General features: G+C 36.4%; 1 long non-coding RNA gene across 1 annotated transcript; it reads left to right on the top strand.

Moving 5' to 3' along the window:
- Window positions 1–4,521: 4,521 nt before the first annotated feature.
- On the top strand, window positions 4,522–13,654 carry LOC131316143 (uncharacterized). The gene is made up of 5 exons (XR_009197011.1): window positions 4,522–5,153; window positions 10,407–11,370; window positions 11,520–11,926; window positions 12,016–12,566; window positions 13,286–13,654. It is a non-coding gene; the product is annotated as an uncharacterized LOC131316143 (long non-coding RNA).
- The last annotated feature ends 3,545 nt before the right edge of the window (window positions 13,655–17,199 follow it).

Consider the following 17,199-nt stretch of genomic DNA (forward strand, 5'->3'; position numbering starts at 1 on the left):
CAGGGATGTATGGTTGATACATGGACTACGAGGAATATGCTTTATATAATCAAGGCTATGTTTCTATGATTTGAATCTTTATGAAATATTTTTACCAATGTCCACGGAGAGTATGTAAATTATGTATTGGTCATTCATACAAGTCTTAACTTATGTGTTTTCCCCACCTTTTAGAAATCGAAGAGTTAGATGATGTGGCACTTGTCTTGTGAAGTTGGGCCTTATGGTTAATTTGTGGATGGAAGTTGTGTTCTGATTACTTGTTAAATGAGCACAACTCTGGGGTGTATTTGGGGATCTTGGCCCTTTGTAAGTGTAAGTTGTTGTTTTATTAGATTGCACAGTATATGCTTCCGTTCATTACGCACTCTTGTCCCTTCTGATTTTATGATTATGAGAAATTGTATATTGAATATGGCGATGGTTTCACTAGTGCTTTGTTATGGCTAAGACCTATAGGGACAGGTCAGGGTCATTGCATATTCCTTGTGATAAAAGTGCTAGAAGTACTCAATGATAAAATTGAATGAAAATTCGTAAATGTAGTGCCTGGTGATAGGCATCGTATGAGTTGCAAGTTATGTGGATGGAATATTAGTGGTGAGATTACTATTGAATCAACGTTTGGCTCTTATAAATGACAAATTAAATCATGTCATAATGTTTGAACAAAAATTAGATAAGAAACTGAGAAAAGGATGAAACACCTCCTACATAACATCGAGGAAAAAATAAAGAAACAAAAATAGAGGGATGAAGTAGCAACACAAATTAGAGCTACTCAACGACAATATGATGGTGATTATGATGATGAATGTGATGAGATTATTCTTTCTATTAATGACTTTGATCCTAAGATGACAATAATAAGGCAGCAAAGTGCAAGAGAACATAGAGAATGGGAGAACACTCAAAGACTTAGGGCACAAGTTGGGGGGAGATATGACACAGGTGGTAGTAGTAGAATAGGAGGAAGTTCGGGGAAAAGATCCTTCAAAAAGGATGGGAGTTACTGGCCCATCTTATTTTCGATCTGCTAGTGTTTGTGAAACTAGTATTACTCGCAAGGGGATTTATTCAAACTTGCCAGAAGCTAGATTAGCCATAATGGATCCTGCTTTGCATCAAGGTAAGAATTCAAAGCAGCCAAAAATTTTGATGAATAGGTAGAAGACTTTGAGGGCTAAGTTGGGTGGGGCAGTTAGCCAATTCATAATCTATGATTAACATTTCGCCAATGCAATTCTGAACCCTTGATTTAAATCAATGTTGGATGCTACAAGAGATGTTTGCTAGTAGCGAGTGGAGAAACTCAAAGTGGGGAAGAATGAAAAGTAAAATGGGCAACAAGATGAAGATAATATATAAGAGGGTTTTTTTTTTTTTTTTGAGTAAAACATCTAAAATCTTGAAAGGTCAAGAACCCCTTATAAAAGTTCTTCGGCTAGTAAATGAGAATCAAAAGCTTACAATGGATTTCATATATGAAGATTTGGATTGAGCCAAACTAGTTATTGAAAAAGATTGCGAATATTATAAAATTATTAAAAAATCATAGATAAAAAGTGAAATTTTCAATTACATCACGACTTGCATACAGCCAAAGAGTTTTAAAGGGGGAAAATGGTTATATTAATTTAATTTAGTAATACATGTTGTCATTTATAATTATTTTTTTGTCATGATAGGTTGTTTTATAGGAGACTTAACCAAAAACACAAGTTTTGTTTTGTTCGATTTCTATTTTTATCTCATTTTTAAAACGTAAAATGATGTTTGGTTCCCATTTTTGGGAAAATTATCCCTACTGCTCACCTATCTTCATTTACTCTCATTTACAACGTAAACCTGCTATTTCTACATTTACCTTTATAGCAGTGTTGCAGACGAAGAATCTCACGCTTCTCTCTCTCTCTCTCTCTCTCTCTCTCTCTCTCAAATTAGATTTGCATCCGATTTACCTTTTGGCTTCTCCCCTACCCTAGCGCTCTCTCTCTCTCTAGCTATACTTTTCGTGATGATGAAGAGGTGGGAGAAGATATAATTTTAATGCAATAGTCGGACTTTGATGCTTGTTGTGGGGAGTGAATTTTGAAAGGGTGGTCTTGGGGAGTAAATTTTGAGGTTTTATGGTGGTTATGGGGACTAAAGGAAAAAAAATAAAATAACATTTATTTAGAAGAAATTTGATCCCTAAGTTAAATTTGGATAAATAATAGTGAGATGCACATTCATCTAAAAAGAAAGGAGAGAAATAAACGAACCCATTTAGAAACTCTTCAGCAACCAAATTTCACAAAATCCTAACACATTGATCATCTTAGTCTTATAGGAATTACGATGATCATCATATCACCAGTTTGGAGAGCTTGGAGTTAGAAGACAATTTAAAGACATACACGTCAATTATCTCACTCAATCTTATCCAACACATCTCATGTATCCTCAAATTCCTCAAGGCCATCAACCTTCACACTATTCTCCACTAGTTATTGAGTTTTTTATCAAAGAAATTTCTTTTTTAGAACATTGGCCGGAATACTCTGGTTTCAAACTATTTTTAAAACTACTCGTTAGAGTTACTTCAAATGGCGCTACCCGAGTGGCACCATTTTAATTGGTGCTATATGTCATGTGGCATTGTGCCATGTGCTACGTGGGTTGTATGACGTGGACTAGTGCCACTTGAAGTAGCTCTACCTAATCAGGTAGCACCATCTCAACTGGCTCTAGCTTATAAAATAAGATTCTGGGCTAGGATAAGATATCTCATTAATTTGATCACTTTTTTCGTGAATATGGGAATAAAATGTGACTAAAAATAACGAATGTAAAATCGATAAAAAAAATTAGAACCACGTTTGTAGTGTAAAATATTTTTCCGTTACAACATGAATAGTGAAATTTTTTCTTATTTCGATAAGATGTTTGGTCAGTCCCCATAACGATCTACTAAAATCGAAACTATTGTATTATATTTAAGATAAGAAAAGATGGATTGACAATAACTACTTTGCTTAAAATTGACAAAAATAAAACGATTGCCCACAATTTAACTAATAACCAACAACTCATAAACTTGTATTACATAGATCAAACAACAATACTTCACTTTCATTAAAAAAAATTCAATAGATCCTATTCGTCATCGGAATAATCAGACACTTCGGGATCAGATGCGTACTTTGGATCCCTCTAAATCCCTCTAATCGACTCTGCGAACTTCTATGAACTTTTCATTTGGATCCTAGTGAAGTTTATTGACTAGTAGTTTTTATTTAAGTTAATCTCAATGAAGTTGGTTTTATGTGACACTTTAAAATGCCTTAACAAAAAGTAATCAACTTTATTTTTTATAATTAAAATCAACATTTCCTAATCAACTTAATAGGGCATCTTTGCCCCTCTACACAAAGAGCAATATCTAAGAATATAATATGTGATATATTTTTTGATCATCTTCGATACAATTATTTAGCAGACCTCAATAAGACAAAAAACTACTTCAACAGTCGAGGCTGTGATTTTGTTGTGCTTATTGATTAAATCATTATCGTAGATATTTGGTTCGATCGGGTTTAAAAAGCTCTTTGATTGGGATGCAATTTATTTTTTGGATGATAATTATCGTTCGATCAAATATATAGTGATACCCGATCAACTAAATTTTTGTTAAGAATGATGAACTTCGTAATATGTAAAAGGTAGACAGTTCGGATCAAAAAATAAAGACTTTGGTGGGGTCGGGTCATGCAATCTAATACTTTAATGTCTCGGGATGCATCAAATGTTGTTCGATAAGGCGGTCACACATATCCGATGATCTCCGATTTTGTTGACAATGATGGAATCAATGAGACGTAAAATCCTAACGGTTCAAATCGACCACTGTAAAAATTGAGTTAGTGATGACCTTTAAATCCTATATGTTCAATGTAATTTTTAACAAACTAAATCTTGTGTTGTACTTGAACGTACATTAGCCATTTGACCGTGATAGAATTACGATGATCCAGATCGTTGCTTTTGTTTTCCTTGTTTATTATATCATTCTTGTAAAAATTTGTCTCAATCGGGTTTAGAAAGCTTTTTTATCGAGACACAATATATTTACAAAGTGGGTTTTTCTCTCTGATCAAGTGCGTAGCGATTCCCGATTAACTTCGTAATTGGTATAAATGATGTGCTCCATAATATGTAAAACATGGACGGTTTCGATCGAAAAAAAAACACTTAGGTGGGGGTCGGGTATTGCAATCTAATACTTTAATGCCTTGGAATGCATCAAATGTGGTCTGATCAGGCGATTGCCGATATCCGATGATCTTTGATTTTGGTGATTCTAATTGAATCAATGAGATGTGAAATACTAATGGTTCAAATCGACCATTATTGACGTATAATTGGCTGATTAAGTTTAGAATTCGTTACACGAACGAATTCAATGTTTTGTAATGGACTTTTTTTCCCCTCTTTAAATCAATGTTTTCTATCAACCTACTAGGGCATCACGATGTCATTCACGACTGGCTTCCAAACCCAATAATTTCGCCCAAAATTTTGCCTCTCCGACTCGCTCTAAAATTTCCCGCTACTCGAAAGAGTTTGGAAATTTGGAAGAAAATCGCCCACTCCTCCTTCTCTATCCCCATCTCATTCTGTTTGAAGCTTTCTCTCAAGCTCAATTTACCGTTGCGGGATACAAGGTATTTTATAGATTTTGGTCATACTTTTGCAATAATCTTGGTAATTAATCACTATTTTCTGTTAATTGATTGCCAATCAAAAGCAGTTTAGGTTGAGATTGGGTTTGCAATAAACAAATACTTAGGTTTTAGTGTTTCGTTTTATTTTGTACCTTTTGTCGTATCATGCTTGGGGAATGAGTTTGCATTCTTTTTGATTTCTTAAACCTATGAGTATTTCTTTATCCTTATTCCATGGGATTATAATATGAACTTCACTAATAATTTATTCCTTTCTTTGTATTTTTTTAACCCAAGACACAACTCTCGTAGTCTCCATAAAATTACTATATTGCATATGTAATCATATCCTTCAAAAAGCTATGCATATCCTATCTTGTATTTTTTGTATAGAAATCTCGTATGTATCCTATGATTAGTATCGTCTCCTTTGAAAAACTATACAAGGTTTGGAGATCTCTATTTGTGGGAGAAGAGGAGATTCAATTTTCCCCACTTGGTTTCCTATGTACAAAACCTTGCCATTTAATGAAATTCTTGACAACAAGATAAACTTAACATATGGTGTTTCTATCCATCAACTCTACAGGAATATATATGTGTCTGTGTTGGCTTGATAGAGCGAATGACTTTTTTCCCCCGCATTGGCTTGAGAGAGCTGTTGAGAATGCCTTGTATTCTTTTGTCCCACGTTGGTTAATTATATTGTTCCCGTTTTTGTAGCCTATTATAAATAGGGCTTTTGGGAAACTTCTAAGAATTATCTTTTGGGCTCTCATATTATGGCTTTTCTAGAGTAATGGATTACAGTTGGCTCTTTGTATCTCTTCTTCACGTTGGTTGGTAAATCATTTCTCTCCTCACCCGTGGACATACCCATCTTGAGGAACCACGTATATCTTGTGTCTTTGTGATTTCTTGTTTAGTTTTCAATTTCTTGTTCTTAGCTTGCATTCATAGCGTTCATTACAACAAACTGGTATCAGAGCCTTAGGTTGCAAAAAAACTAGGGTTTCGTTTCCGATTGTGGCTATGGCGGCTAAATTTGAGATTGCGAAGTTTGATGGGCAGAGCAGCAGTTTCAGTCTTTGGAGAGTAAAGATGAAGGCTCTGTTAACCCAACAAGGATTGCACAAGGCTTTGTTAGGCAAGACTAGTTCTGGAATCAAAAAGGAAGATTGAGATGATACGGATGCCAAAGTTCTGAGTTCTATTCAGTTGAGACTAGCAGATGACGTTCTTCGTGAGGTGGAAGAAGAAACTTCAGTAGCAGGAATTTGGCTGAAGTTGGAAGGCATATGTATGACGAAGTCGCTCACCAATAGGTTATATCTCAAACAACGTCTTTATATGTTTCGTATGCGAGAAGGTATACCTGTTAAGGATCATTTAAATGAGTTTAATCATATTATTATGGATCTAAAAAATATTGATAGTAAAATTGAGGATGAGGACCAAGCCCTAATTTTGCTATGTTCTTTACCACTTTCGTATGAGCACTTTGTTACAACCCTATTGTATGGCAAAGACGCGATATCCATGGAGGATGTGAAGGCCAACCTATATTCGAAAGAATTGAGAAAAAAAGTGTCAGGTGAGGGTGATGCACATGCGGAGGGTTTGTTTGTTAGGGGAAGAACAACAAAAAGGGAGGAGTCGAGTAATAGGGGACGATCCAGGTCATCAGGTAAGAAGAAGGGAAAGTGCAATTATTGTAAGAAACCCGGGCACTGGAAAAAAAGAATGTTTAAAACTCAAGGAGAAAGAAAAAAAAGATCAGAAAGAGGGTAAAGTAATTTCTGGAAGTTTAGATGAGTCAGATAACGTGTTATCAGTTACAAAGGGCGATTCTCGCTCTAATACCGAGTGAGTTCTAGATTTTGGATGTTCATACCACATGTGTCTGCATAGAGAGTGGTTTTCTACTTATGAGGCGGTCAATGGTGGTACAATTTTGATGGGCAATAACATGGCCTGTAAGACTGTTGGTTCAGGAACGATTCAGCTTAGAATGCATGACGGTATTGTTAGGACTTTATCTGAGGTTCGACATATTCCAAATTTGAAGAAAATCTTATATCCCTGGGTGCTCTTGATTCTCATGGTTGCAAATTTCTCGGTGAAGGTGGAGTTTTGAAAGTCTTGAGGTGTGCATTGGTACTGATGAAGGGTCAAAAGCGTGGTAACCTCTATACACTTCAAGGCAGTACAGTTCTAGGTGCTACAGCAACGGTTGCTTCATCCAAGGTTTCAAATTCAGATTTGACTCGTTTATGACATATGCACCCTGGGCATATGAGCGAGAGGGGGATGACAGTTTTGAGCAACCATAGTTTGCTATGTGGCCAGAAAACTGAGAAGCTGGATTTCTGTGAGCATTATGTCTACGGCAAGCAATGCAGGGTGAAATTCAGTACAGCTATTCATCGCACCAAAGGCACGGTGGATTATTTTCACTCAGATCTTTGGGGTTCCGCAGAGGTAACTTCTAAAGGTGGTTTTTAGTATTTTATGAGTATTATCGATGATTTCTCTCGTAAGGTTTGGGTGTATATATTGAAACATAAGAGTGACGCCTTAAATACATTCAAACAATTTAAAACTTTGATTAAGAATCAGATTGGTAAGAAAATAAAATGTTTGAGAACTGATATTGGTATGGAGTTTTGTCTTAGCAAGTTTGATAGGTTCTATAGTGATGAGGGCATTATGAGGCATCACACAGTGAGAAAAACCCCTCAACAGAATGGTGTGGCTAAACGAATGAACAAAACTCTTTAAAAGAAGGCACGTTGTATGTTATCCAATTCCAGATTGAGCAAAGAATTTTGGGCTGAAGCTGTTTCCACAACATGCTATTTGGTGAACAGGTCTTCGTCGATTGCTATTGAGTGTAAGACTCATTTTGAGGTATGGTCAGGTCATCAAGCTGATTACTCTATGCTGCGTGTGTTTGGGTGTCCAGCTTATGCTCATGTGAATGAGGGTAAGTTAGAGCCACAGATCAAAAAGTGTATTTTCTTGGGTTATTAGGCAGGTGTGAAAGGGTACAGATTGTGGTATCCTGGAGATTCGAAGTTTTTGATCAGTAGAAATGTTACTTTTGATGAAAACTCTATGATTAAGGGGTCTAAGCAAGTTGATGATACAGTTCAAGAACAGAATGTTCCAAAACATGTGGAGTTTTTGAGTGAATCTTCCGACTCAAAGAAGAAGCACATTGAGAAGCCAATTGAAGAGGAGTTCAAGAGTTCAGACACAAAGGTTGATGCATTAGTTGAGCAACCACGCATTATTGCTAAAGATAGGCCAAAGATGGAAATTCGGCCTCCTGAAAGGTATTCAGCTTATTCTGAGATGGTGGCCTATACTTTATCAGTTGCTAATACAGTTGAGTATGAGGAGCCTTCCAATTATACGGAAGCTGTTTCGAGCATTAAGTCTGCACAATGGGCTGTTGCTATGAATTAGAAGATTGAGTCTCTTCAAAAGAATCAGATATGGGAATTAGTAGAATCGCTGAAAAGGAAGAGGATTATTGGGTGCAAGTGGGTCTTCAAGTGCAAACCAGGTATTCCAGGGGTAGAAGATGCTCGGTTCAAAGCTTGGCTAGTGGCTAAAGGATATAGCAAGAAGGAGGGTGTTGACTATAATGAGGTATTTGCACCAGTTGTAAAACATAGTTCCATTCGCACTTTACTTGCTATTGTTGCATATTATGATCTTGAGTTAGAGCAACTTGATGTCAAAATTGCGTTTTTGCATGGCGAGCTTGAGGAACAGATTTATATGCGTCAGCTTGAGAGATTTGTTGTTTCTGACAAGGAGAATCACGTTTGTTTACTTCGTAAGTCTTTGTATGGCCTCAAACAATCCCTTAGGCAATGGTATAAGCGGTTTGATACTTTTATGATAAGCCAGTCATATTCAAGAAGTGAGTATGACAGTTGTGTGTATTTTCAAAAACTTTCAGATGGTTCATTTGTTTATCTACTGTTGTATGTTGATGATATGCTTATTGCTGCCAAGAGTGTATCAAAAATCAACAGGTTGAAATAACAGTTAGGTGGTGAATTTGAGATGAAAGATTTGGGTGCCGCAAAACGTATTTTGGGTATGGAGATTTGCAGAGATCGAATAGTTGGCAAATTATTTTTGAATCAGAAGACTTATGTTCTTAAAATGCTTGAGCGCTTTGCCATGTAGAACTCGAAGCCAGTCAGTACCCCTTTGTCAGCATACTTTTGACGTTTAGCTGAGTTGCCACCACAGTCGAAGGATGAGGAGAAGTATATGTCTCAGGTTCCATATTCGTGCGCAGTTAGGAGCCTTATTTACCCCATGGTATGTACTCGTCCTGATATTTCACATGCAGTTAGTGTCGTTAGTCGTTATATGGGGCGTCCAGGAAAGGCACATTGGGAGGCCGTGAAATGGATAGCACGATAGGTGTGCAGAACTACAGGTGGTGGTCTATTGTTTGAGGTTGTCAATTCTGGTGATCATGTTGTTGGTTATGTTGATTCGGATTTTGCTGGTGACCACGATAAAAGGAGGTCTCTGACAGGTTATGTCTTTACTCTCTCCGGAAGTGCCATTAGTTGGAAAGCTATTTTATAGGCTACAATCGCGCTGTCTACAATAGAAGTGAAGTATATGGCCATTGCTGAAGCTATGAAGGAGGCATTATGGATGAGAGATTTGCTTTGTGAGCTTGGTCTTGCACAGGGTGTGAGTTTAGTATTTTGTGATTCGAAGAGTGTTATACATTTGACTAAAAATCTGATGTATCATGAGAGGACCAAGCATATCGATGTCAGGTATCACTTCGTTCGGGATATCATCTCATAGAAGCAAGTTGAGGTGAAGAAAGTGGGTACAACAGATAATCCAGCAGATATGTTGACTAAATTGGTTCCGATTGCCAAGTTCAAGCATTGTTTGGGCTTGCTTGGTATTTGCAGTTGATCGCCCCTTGGGGGCATTTGGCGAGTGATGGGTTAGAAGGAGAGAGCTATATTTGGTGATTTGGTTAAGTGGAATTCAAGTCAAGGTGAAGAATTGTTGGGAATGCCTTGTATTCTTTTGTTCCACATTCGTTAATTATGTTGTTCCCGTTTTTGTAGCCCATTATAAATAAGCTTTTGGGGGACTTCTAGGAATTATCTTTTGGGCTCTCATATTGTGGCCTTTCTAGAGTTACGGATTACAGTCAGCTCTTTGTATCTCTTCTTCACGTTGGTTAGTGAATCATCTCTCTCCTCGACCATGGACGTATCCATCTTAGGGAACCACGTATATCTTGTGTCTTTGTGATTTCTTGTTTAGTTTTCAATTTATCGTTCTTAGTTTGCATTCATAAACATTCGTTACAACAAGAGCCAATCGAGAATTTGCTCATTATTGTTTGTTTCTGAAGTATCGAATGGTCATCTTTTTTGAGTTGGTAGTATCATGAAGGTTTATTATCTTCCCTGACTCGTGAACGATATACCTTGTTATGTGGAGACCAATTCCTCGTCACTCTTCCACCAAAAAAACAAAACAGTTTCCAATAACATGAGATATAAATAGGGGAATACTTGTTGAACTATACATTGCAAACATTGGAAGCAAACTTCAAAAATAAGTAACATCCAGCCAATTTCTGTTACGAAAGACCTCATGACAAACATCCACCATTGAGTAAAAAAGAACAAGTCCTTTCATAAAATAGTAGCAAGAAGCTATGTGGCTCACTAACCTCACTTGAAACTAAAAAAGTATGCATGCAAGAGCCAAGGACGACAAGGGATGTAAGCAGAATTCCAACTAGAAGGAAAATTTGCAGCTTATGTGCTTGAACTTCTGTATAGTACCTAAAAGAGGGGAAAAAAACCAACAGAACATAATGGTTTCATATGCCTCTGCAATTACTGGTATGCTACTTATGATTACTGTTGATTCTTTTCAGTTTTTGGAATGTTCTTAAAGGCCTCATCTTTGTGTTATGCCTTATTCATTAACATGTTTTAAGTGATGGCCCCGATGACTCGTAATACTGGACGAGTTCTTTTAGAGCCAGATTCCAATCAGTCATAGGAAGTAAGTATGAATGTTGTAGCCATTGTTCAGCCCCTCAATGAACCAGGTAAATGATAAACTCGATCATTTGGTTTTCTTTATGTATACAAAATGGGGTGAGTTGATAATGTATCTTTTTTGGGGTGAGTTAATCTATGTGCTATAAGTTGTGCATTTTGTTTTTGTCTGACAGTGGCTTATAGACAAATCACAGTTATCATGCCTATTAATGCACCATGTACCTGCTATTTCACTAAATTGTTGGTGTCAATATGTCTCTTCTTTCTTTTCTTGTTGCTTTAAGTATACTAACTCACTATCTTGCCATCAATTAAAAACTGGAATAGGAGAAATTGCAGGTAGCGGGAAAAAAGCCATGAGAGCACAGGGTCCCACTTTTATGGGTAAAGTTTGGGGCCAGCATGACGATGAATGCGTACAAGTTTTATTCAACGACAAAGGACAATCGATTTCCAATAATAGCATTTTGAGCCACTTCGTAGGAACTATAGCAAGAAATGAGAAATATGCACCTCTCCAATATAAGACTTGGCACAAGATGCCTAAAGTTTTCAAGGAAGATATATTTGCATTGGTACTGGTAAGATTGATTGTTATGGTGTATTTATTTGGAAGTATATGGTGAGACATTACATCACCCACACTTTGAATTTGGAGTACATAACATTCTTAAAATTTTGGGCTTCTTAGCTTGCTAAAGATGATCTTCAATATATTCTATATCTGTAGCAAAAGTTTGATTTCTCTCCTGGTCACAAGAGATGGAACTTGAAATCACTTTCGAAAAAGTGGAGGAACTGGAAGGTTATAGTGAAGAGAGACCACTATGATTTCGACCTACCCATTGAGGAGCAAATACATAGTCCTCCGGATTGAGTGCAAGCAGACCAATGTAAAGAACTTGTTAAGCATCGGCATGAAGACGCGAGTGTATGAGATCTTGTTAAGTATTGGCATGAAGACACAAAGGTATGAGACCTTTGATCTTTTCCAATTTCAGTAACCTTAAAATTTGTCCTTAATGATTTTTTTTTTTGTTTCAAAAATTTTATACCAAAAACAAGTCTAGTTGAGTAGGGCAAAATATCATTTATAAGAAGGGCAAAACTCCTTTAGCCATAGTAAGAGAGACTGAGGTAATCTTATAAATTCATAAACTATTTTAATTTTACTAGAATCAAAACTTTATAAGTAGCATGATATTAAACTTTTGGTATGCTCACAGGCAAAAAACCTCGGCCATGATCCATCGCGTGCATATATGTTCCTTACTTGCTTCACAAACAATGGCAAGGTCTCAAATGAGGAATTGAGTAAAAAAATAGTAAGTTTCGCCAACTTCTTTCATACATAAACTTTTGTTCTTAGATTCCAAGAGTAACGTAAACTATTGTGTTCCAAGAAAAAATAAAAGGGCTATCCGAACAAGTTCTCAAGGGTGAACTTGATTCTTTTGGTCCAGATGATGTGTTCTCCAAAGTTATGGGCAAAGAGAAATATGAAAGTGTGCACATGTATGGGGTAAGGGTTTGCCCATCTGATGTTTGGGGTGATGTGCCTAGTAGTGACACATCTTATAGGATGTCAATGGAGTGGAAGATAGAGCTAGATAAAACAAACCAAAAATTGGAAGAGCAAATGAATTTATATTTGCAGAGTCAAGCAAATGGGGCTAACTCCTCAAACATTCGAGCCACATCTTCAAACATTCCAGTCACATCTCCAAACCAACACATTGGTTCATCAACACCTGTTACCCAACGAGGACGTGTTAAGGTAAATAAATTTATTCTACAATTAAGCCCATTTATGAGTATATGAGGTTGTACATGTTTGGGGTGGATGTTTGAATAGATCGACGATCATTGAAAATGAAGAAGCACGGATACAAAAATGGACATGCAGACACTTTTTTAATTTGGAAAACTATAGACATTGACACGGGAACCACTTAAACATGTCGGTGCATTATGTTTGGATGGGATTGAACCTATAATTGTTGAATTTTTTGTATATGATGGAAAAAGAGTATTACCTAGTGATTTGGAGCTGAAATTCTTACTTGAAATGCTGAAATATATGTTTGTGGTTAATGTAACTGAAATCTCTGATTGCTGAATTTTTGCTATATGCTGGAAAATGAGTATTTCATGCTGGTTTAGTGCTGAAGTTCTTACTTGGAATGCTAAAATATAGGTTTATAGTTACTAAACTGATATTCTAAGCGTTGAATTTTCATGGTTATGTTGGAAAATGAGGATTACGTGTGACTAAGTGTTGAAATTGATGTTTTATACTGTAGTACCTTATTCTTTCTGGGCAAAAAGAGGCCTATATGTACATCAGGTGTTCTGTCACTTATGCTTTAGGGATTTTTTTTATGCTGTACTTGAACCTATATGTTGGTTGCCCTTGTCATGCTATTGTAGTAGAATGAGATTCCTTACTTTTCTAATCATTTGTCAATATGACGTTTTCTTAGTAATTGATGCTAGATGGAGGATTGTGTTTATTTCAAGAGCATAGCCAACCCCATAGAAGTTGTAGGCAAATGGTGGATTGCTAGTATGGATCCATCTACGGAGGTAGGCAGAGTAGAACTCAGAGTTAATTGGTGTGAGATTCGTGTTCAAATCCCAATCATATGGGGGCAAGCATTTGATGAGGACTTACGCAAGCCTTAAGATCGTTGGTGATGCCATTGGTATCCCAATAGCATGGCCTATTTCTTTGGTACGTTTGATGTACAATACTGTCTATTTTTCAATTCTTATTGCAAGACAATGGCTTTTAAAACAGTGTATTTGGTTTTGTTTTGATTAAGTAGTGAGAGATGATGATGATGATGGCTTTATTGAATGAATGAGATCAATTGGAAGATGCCTAGTAGACAGAGTTATGTCACAAGAATACTAGACTTATGGGTTTTGTTTTGTTTTGTTTCTACTGGTGGTACTTTTAAGGGTTGGCATTTTATGCTTTGATCTAGAGTTTGATAAGTTAGGTTTTTGCTGGAAACTTTAGTAAGTTTCTTAGAAGTGAAGTTTGTTTTTTGTTGAAAACATTAGAGTTCTACTAAAACAGTTTTTATTTCATGTTCTGTGTTTTGTTTTTGGATCCTTATGAGGTTTGTTTACTAGTAGTTTTTATTGAATGACTATGACTTATGTTGTTTGGACATGGTTGAGAAACAGATTACAGTTTATTATGGTTCTATTGTATTGCCACTATAGAGTAGTAAAAATGGAAAAAAAAATTAACACCTTAGAAGGCATTCAAAAGTGCCGTTAAAGCTATTCTCGTGACTTCAACCAAAGTGGTTTATGCTGCACTTTGAAGTGCCTTAAAAGTGTATTGAAAAAAAAAATGAAATTCTGAGGTGGCGTCTAAAAATGCCTTAATAAGTAAATTATGGGGCACTTAAAAGTGCAGGGAAAAGAAACTTTTGAGGCTCCTTAAAGTGCCTCATTATGAGTGTCTTAATAAGTAATTTATGCGACCCCTGAAAGTGCAACTAGAAGGAGTTCTTGAGGCACATTAAAGTGCCTCATGAAAATTCTATCCTTAATAAGTGAATTATACGGCACCTGAAAGTGCAGCTGTAAGGAGTTCTTATGGCCCATTAAAGTGCCTTATAACAAGTACTGTGTTACCCCTACAGTTGCATCGATACATGCGGCACTAAGCTGTAGTGCCTCAATAGATAAATTGCCCCAACAGGTCCCTTATTGAGGCAGGCTTTTTCAACTTTACTCAATTACTTCAGCCTTATTCAATTATTGCAGCCTTTTTCACCCGTATTCAAATTGTTCAACTTTTTTAGCTTTGTTCAATGCATTCAGCCATTTTTAGTTTCAACCTTTTCAGACTTCATCAATTCCTACAACTTTTTTTAGCCTTATTCAAATCATTGAGCCATTTTTCAACTTCATTCAATGCATTTAGTCTTTTCTGTTGCAGCCTTTTTCAATTCCTTCAACATTTTAAACCATCATCAATTCATATAACCTTTTTCAGCCTTAATAAATTCCTACAGGCTTTTTTTAACCATCTTTGTTCCATTTGTCATTTATACAACTTAATCCATGTAGACAGTATTATTAAGCTTTTATACAGCCTTATTCATATACAGCTTTTTGTGGTCCCCTACTGGCACTTGTCTTATTGGATCCCATTGAGGGTATGATCTAGGTATTGCCCAAAGTATCTGTCTATAAATTATCTTTCAACTTCTACGTTTCTATGTAATAATCTTTAGTCGTGAGATAGTTCTATCATAATGGCAAATAGAGGAGCAAGTTTCAGGGTTTGGATATTTCCCAAGTTCAAGGATCCATATTGGAAAAAAAAAAAGGACAAGCCCAAAAGATTACTATGTTGGTCTTCAACAAGAATGAAAATTTATGGTTGAAGAGCAGGAGAGATTGGTTAATGATTTGCATAACGTGGGAGTCAAAATTCTACATCGTCGATCTTTAAAAATGCCAACAACAAATAAGCGTGAATATGAAGCAACCATGTCCTGAATCAAAAAGGAGAATAATAGAAATAATAGAATGCTGATGCGCAAGAGTATATATTTCATGCTTCAGTTAGCAACAGAGATGACTGAGGCAAATCAACGAGAACTAATGGAAAATGAACATAACAATGCTTTGAATAATGAAAAGTATCTATCTGACTATATATGCTATATCTGATGAGGACATGTAGATCTCCCACTATTGGCTCTGTGTTAGATCTCGCACAGCTCTCCCTCGTTACTCACTGATTTGAATAAAATAACCCTAGTTCTCGTTATGTATAAAATTTAAGGGCTCTCTCTCCGGTAATTAAATACACTCTACTAATCGGCCCGACCCAAGTAATAAGTCCAACCAAAGTACAAAAATAAGCGGCCCAATACTATAATGTTCGCACATCTCTACATATACATCAAAATATAAGTTATTCGAGTTTATTTTTATTAGAAAGATGTTTGAAAAAGAGAAATGAAAAAATTGCATTATTTGTGTCAAATATATATATATATATATATATATATATATATATAAACCGAAAAAGTGGGATGTCACAAGATCGACGCTTGAAGATTAGTCATCCTCTTTATTTGTTTCCTCTGTTTTTTCCCCCTCAAATCTGCTTTGATGCGGTCGAAATCGACACCCAACTGACAGTCCGATGAGTCGAATCGGTCGAGTTTTGTCTAGAAGTCGGTCGGCCAATGGGTGCCAATTTTGCAACCCGATTTGTTCTAGTCAAGTGGCGAGTCCAAGCCAAATTCGACCCAGATCGACCCGTGCTCACCCCTACCCCAAATGATGGATAGAGAAACCATCGTACTCTTCAAAAAGTGAAGTCAGAGAGACCTAGGTTAGGAGTAGGTTTCCTTTCTTTGGGTTACATATAGTAGAATGAAGGGACTTTGGGAACCATTGACTGATTTTCTTATATAACAATATGAACTAGGGTTTCCTTTCCGAGGGTAGTTTTTGATGATAAAAAAGAAAAAGAAAAAGAGGAGTGCTAGATACAGAGAAAATGTATCCAGAAATTATCTCGAAAGAGCAAATCAACGGTAAAGTAAATTTGCACCATTGATTTGCCCTTTCGGAGTAATTTTCGGGTACGTTTTCTTTGCACTTAAAATTTCTATAAAAAAAAAGGAAGGGCAAGGAAATGATAGAGTAAGAATGTGCACTCCTTCATATGGGTTGTATGTCGATCAAAGCTGAGATTTCGACGGTCACTGTGTTTGCTTTTAGTTACATGCCGTAATTTGTTGGAATTCGTAAATTGACCTTTTAAATCAGCATGACCTAGGGCTTTTCTTTCTTGCTTCTCATTTTTTTTATAATTAAATTCATACAATTAAGTGTTTAGGGTTCAGCTTTCTGTTTTCTTGAAATTTTTTTTGGGATTATTGTTGCATAAACATACAGAGGTTCAAATTAACAGGTGAGAGTCGCTTCATACATAGAGTGAAAAAATTAGACTTTGTTTGCTTTAGGTTTTTGAGGAAGGTTTTTGGGGTGATGAGTGGAGAAAGATAGATAGAGAAATGAGAGTAATAATTGAAGAGAAAACTTATTGTGAATAGTGCTGTGAGGGGGTGAAGGAGAGCAGAGAGTGGGCAATGGAGAGTTGGTTGAGAGAAGTATTGTTTGGGTTAGCGATATCCAAGCCCTAGCGCTATGGTGGAAAACGCTAGTCTAAAGTACTAGAGCCTGGCGAGATGGCGCTGCTTGTGTGGACATTATTGCTACACAAGCTAATGGGAAGTCGCTAATTGGGATGACTCTATTCGGGTAGCGCCTTTTGAAGTGACTCTACCGGGTAGTTTTAAATAGTTTGAAAACCTGAGTGTTCCAGTCAATTGTTTTAAAAAAGAGATTACTTCGATGAAAAA

The sequence above is a fragment of the Rhododendron vialii genome, chromosome 2a (genome assembly GCF_030253575.1).
Source record: "Rhododendron vialii isolate Sample 1 chromosome 2a, ASM3025357v1".
NCBI classification, from domain to species: Eukaryota; Viridiplantae; Streptophyta; class Magnoliopsida; order Ericales; family Ericaceae; genus Rhododendron; species Rhododendron vialii.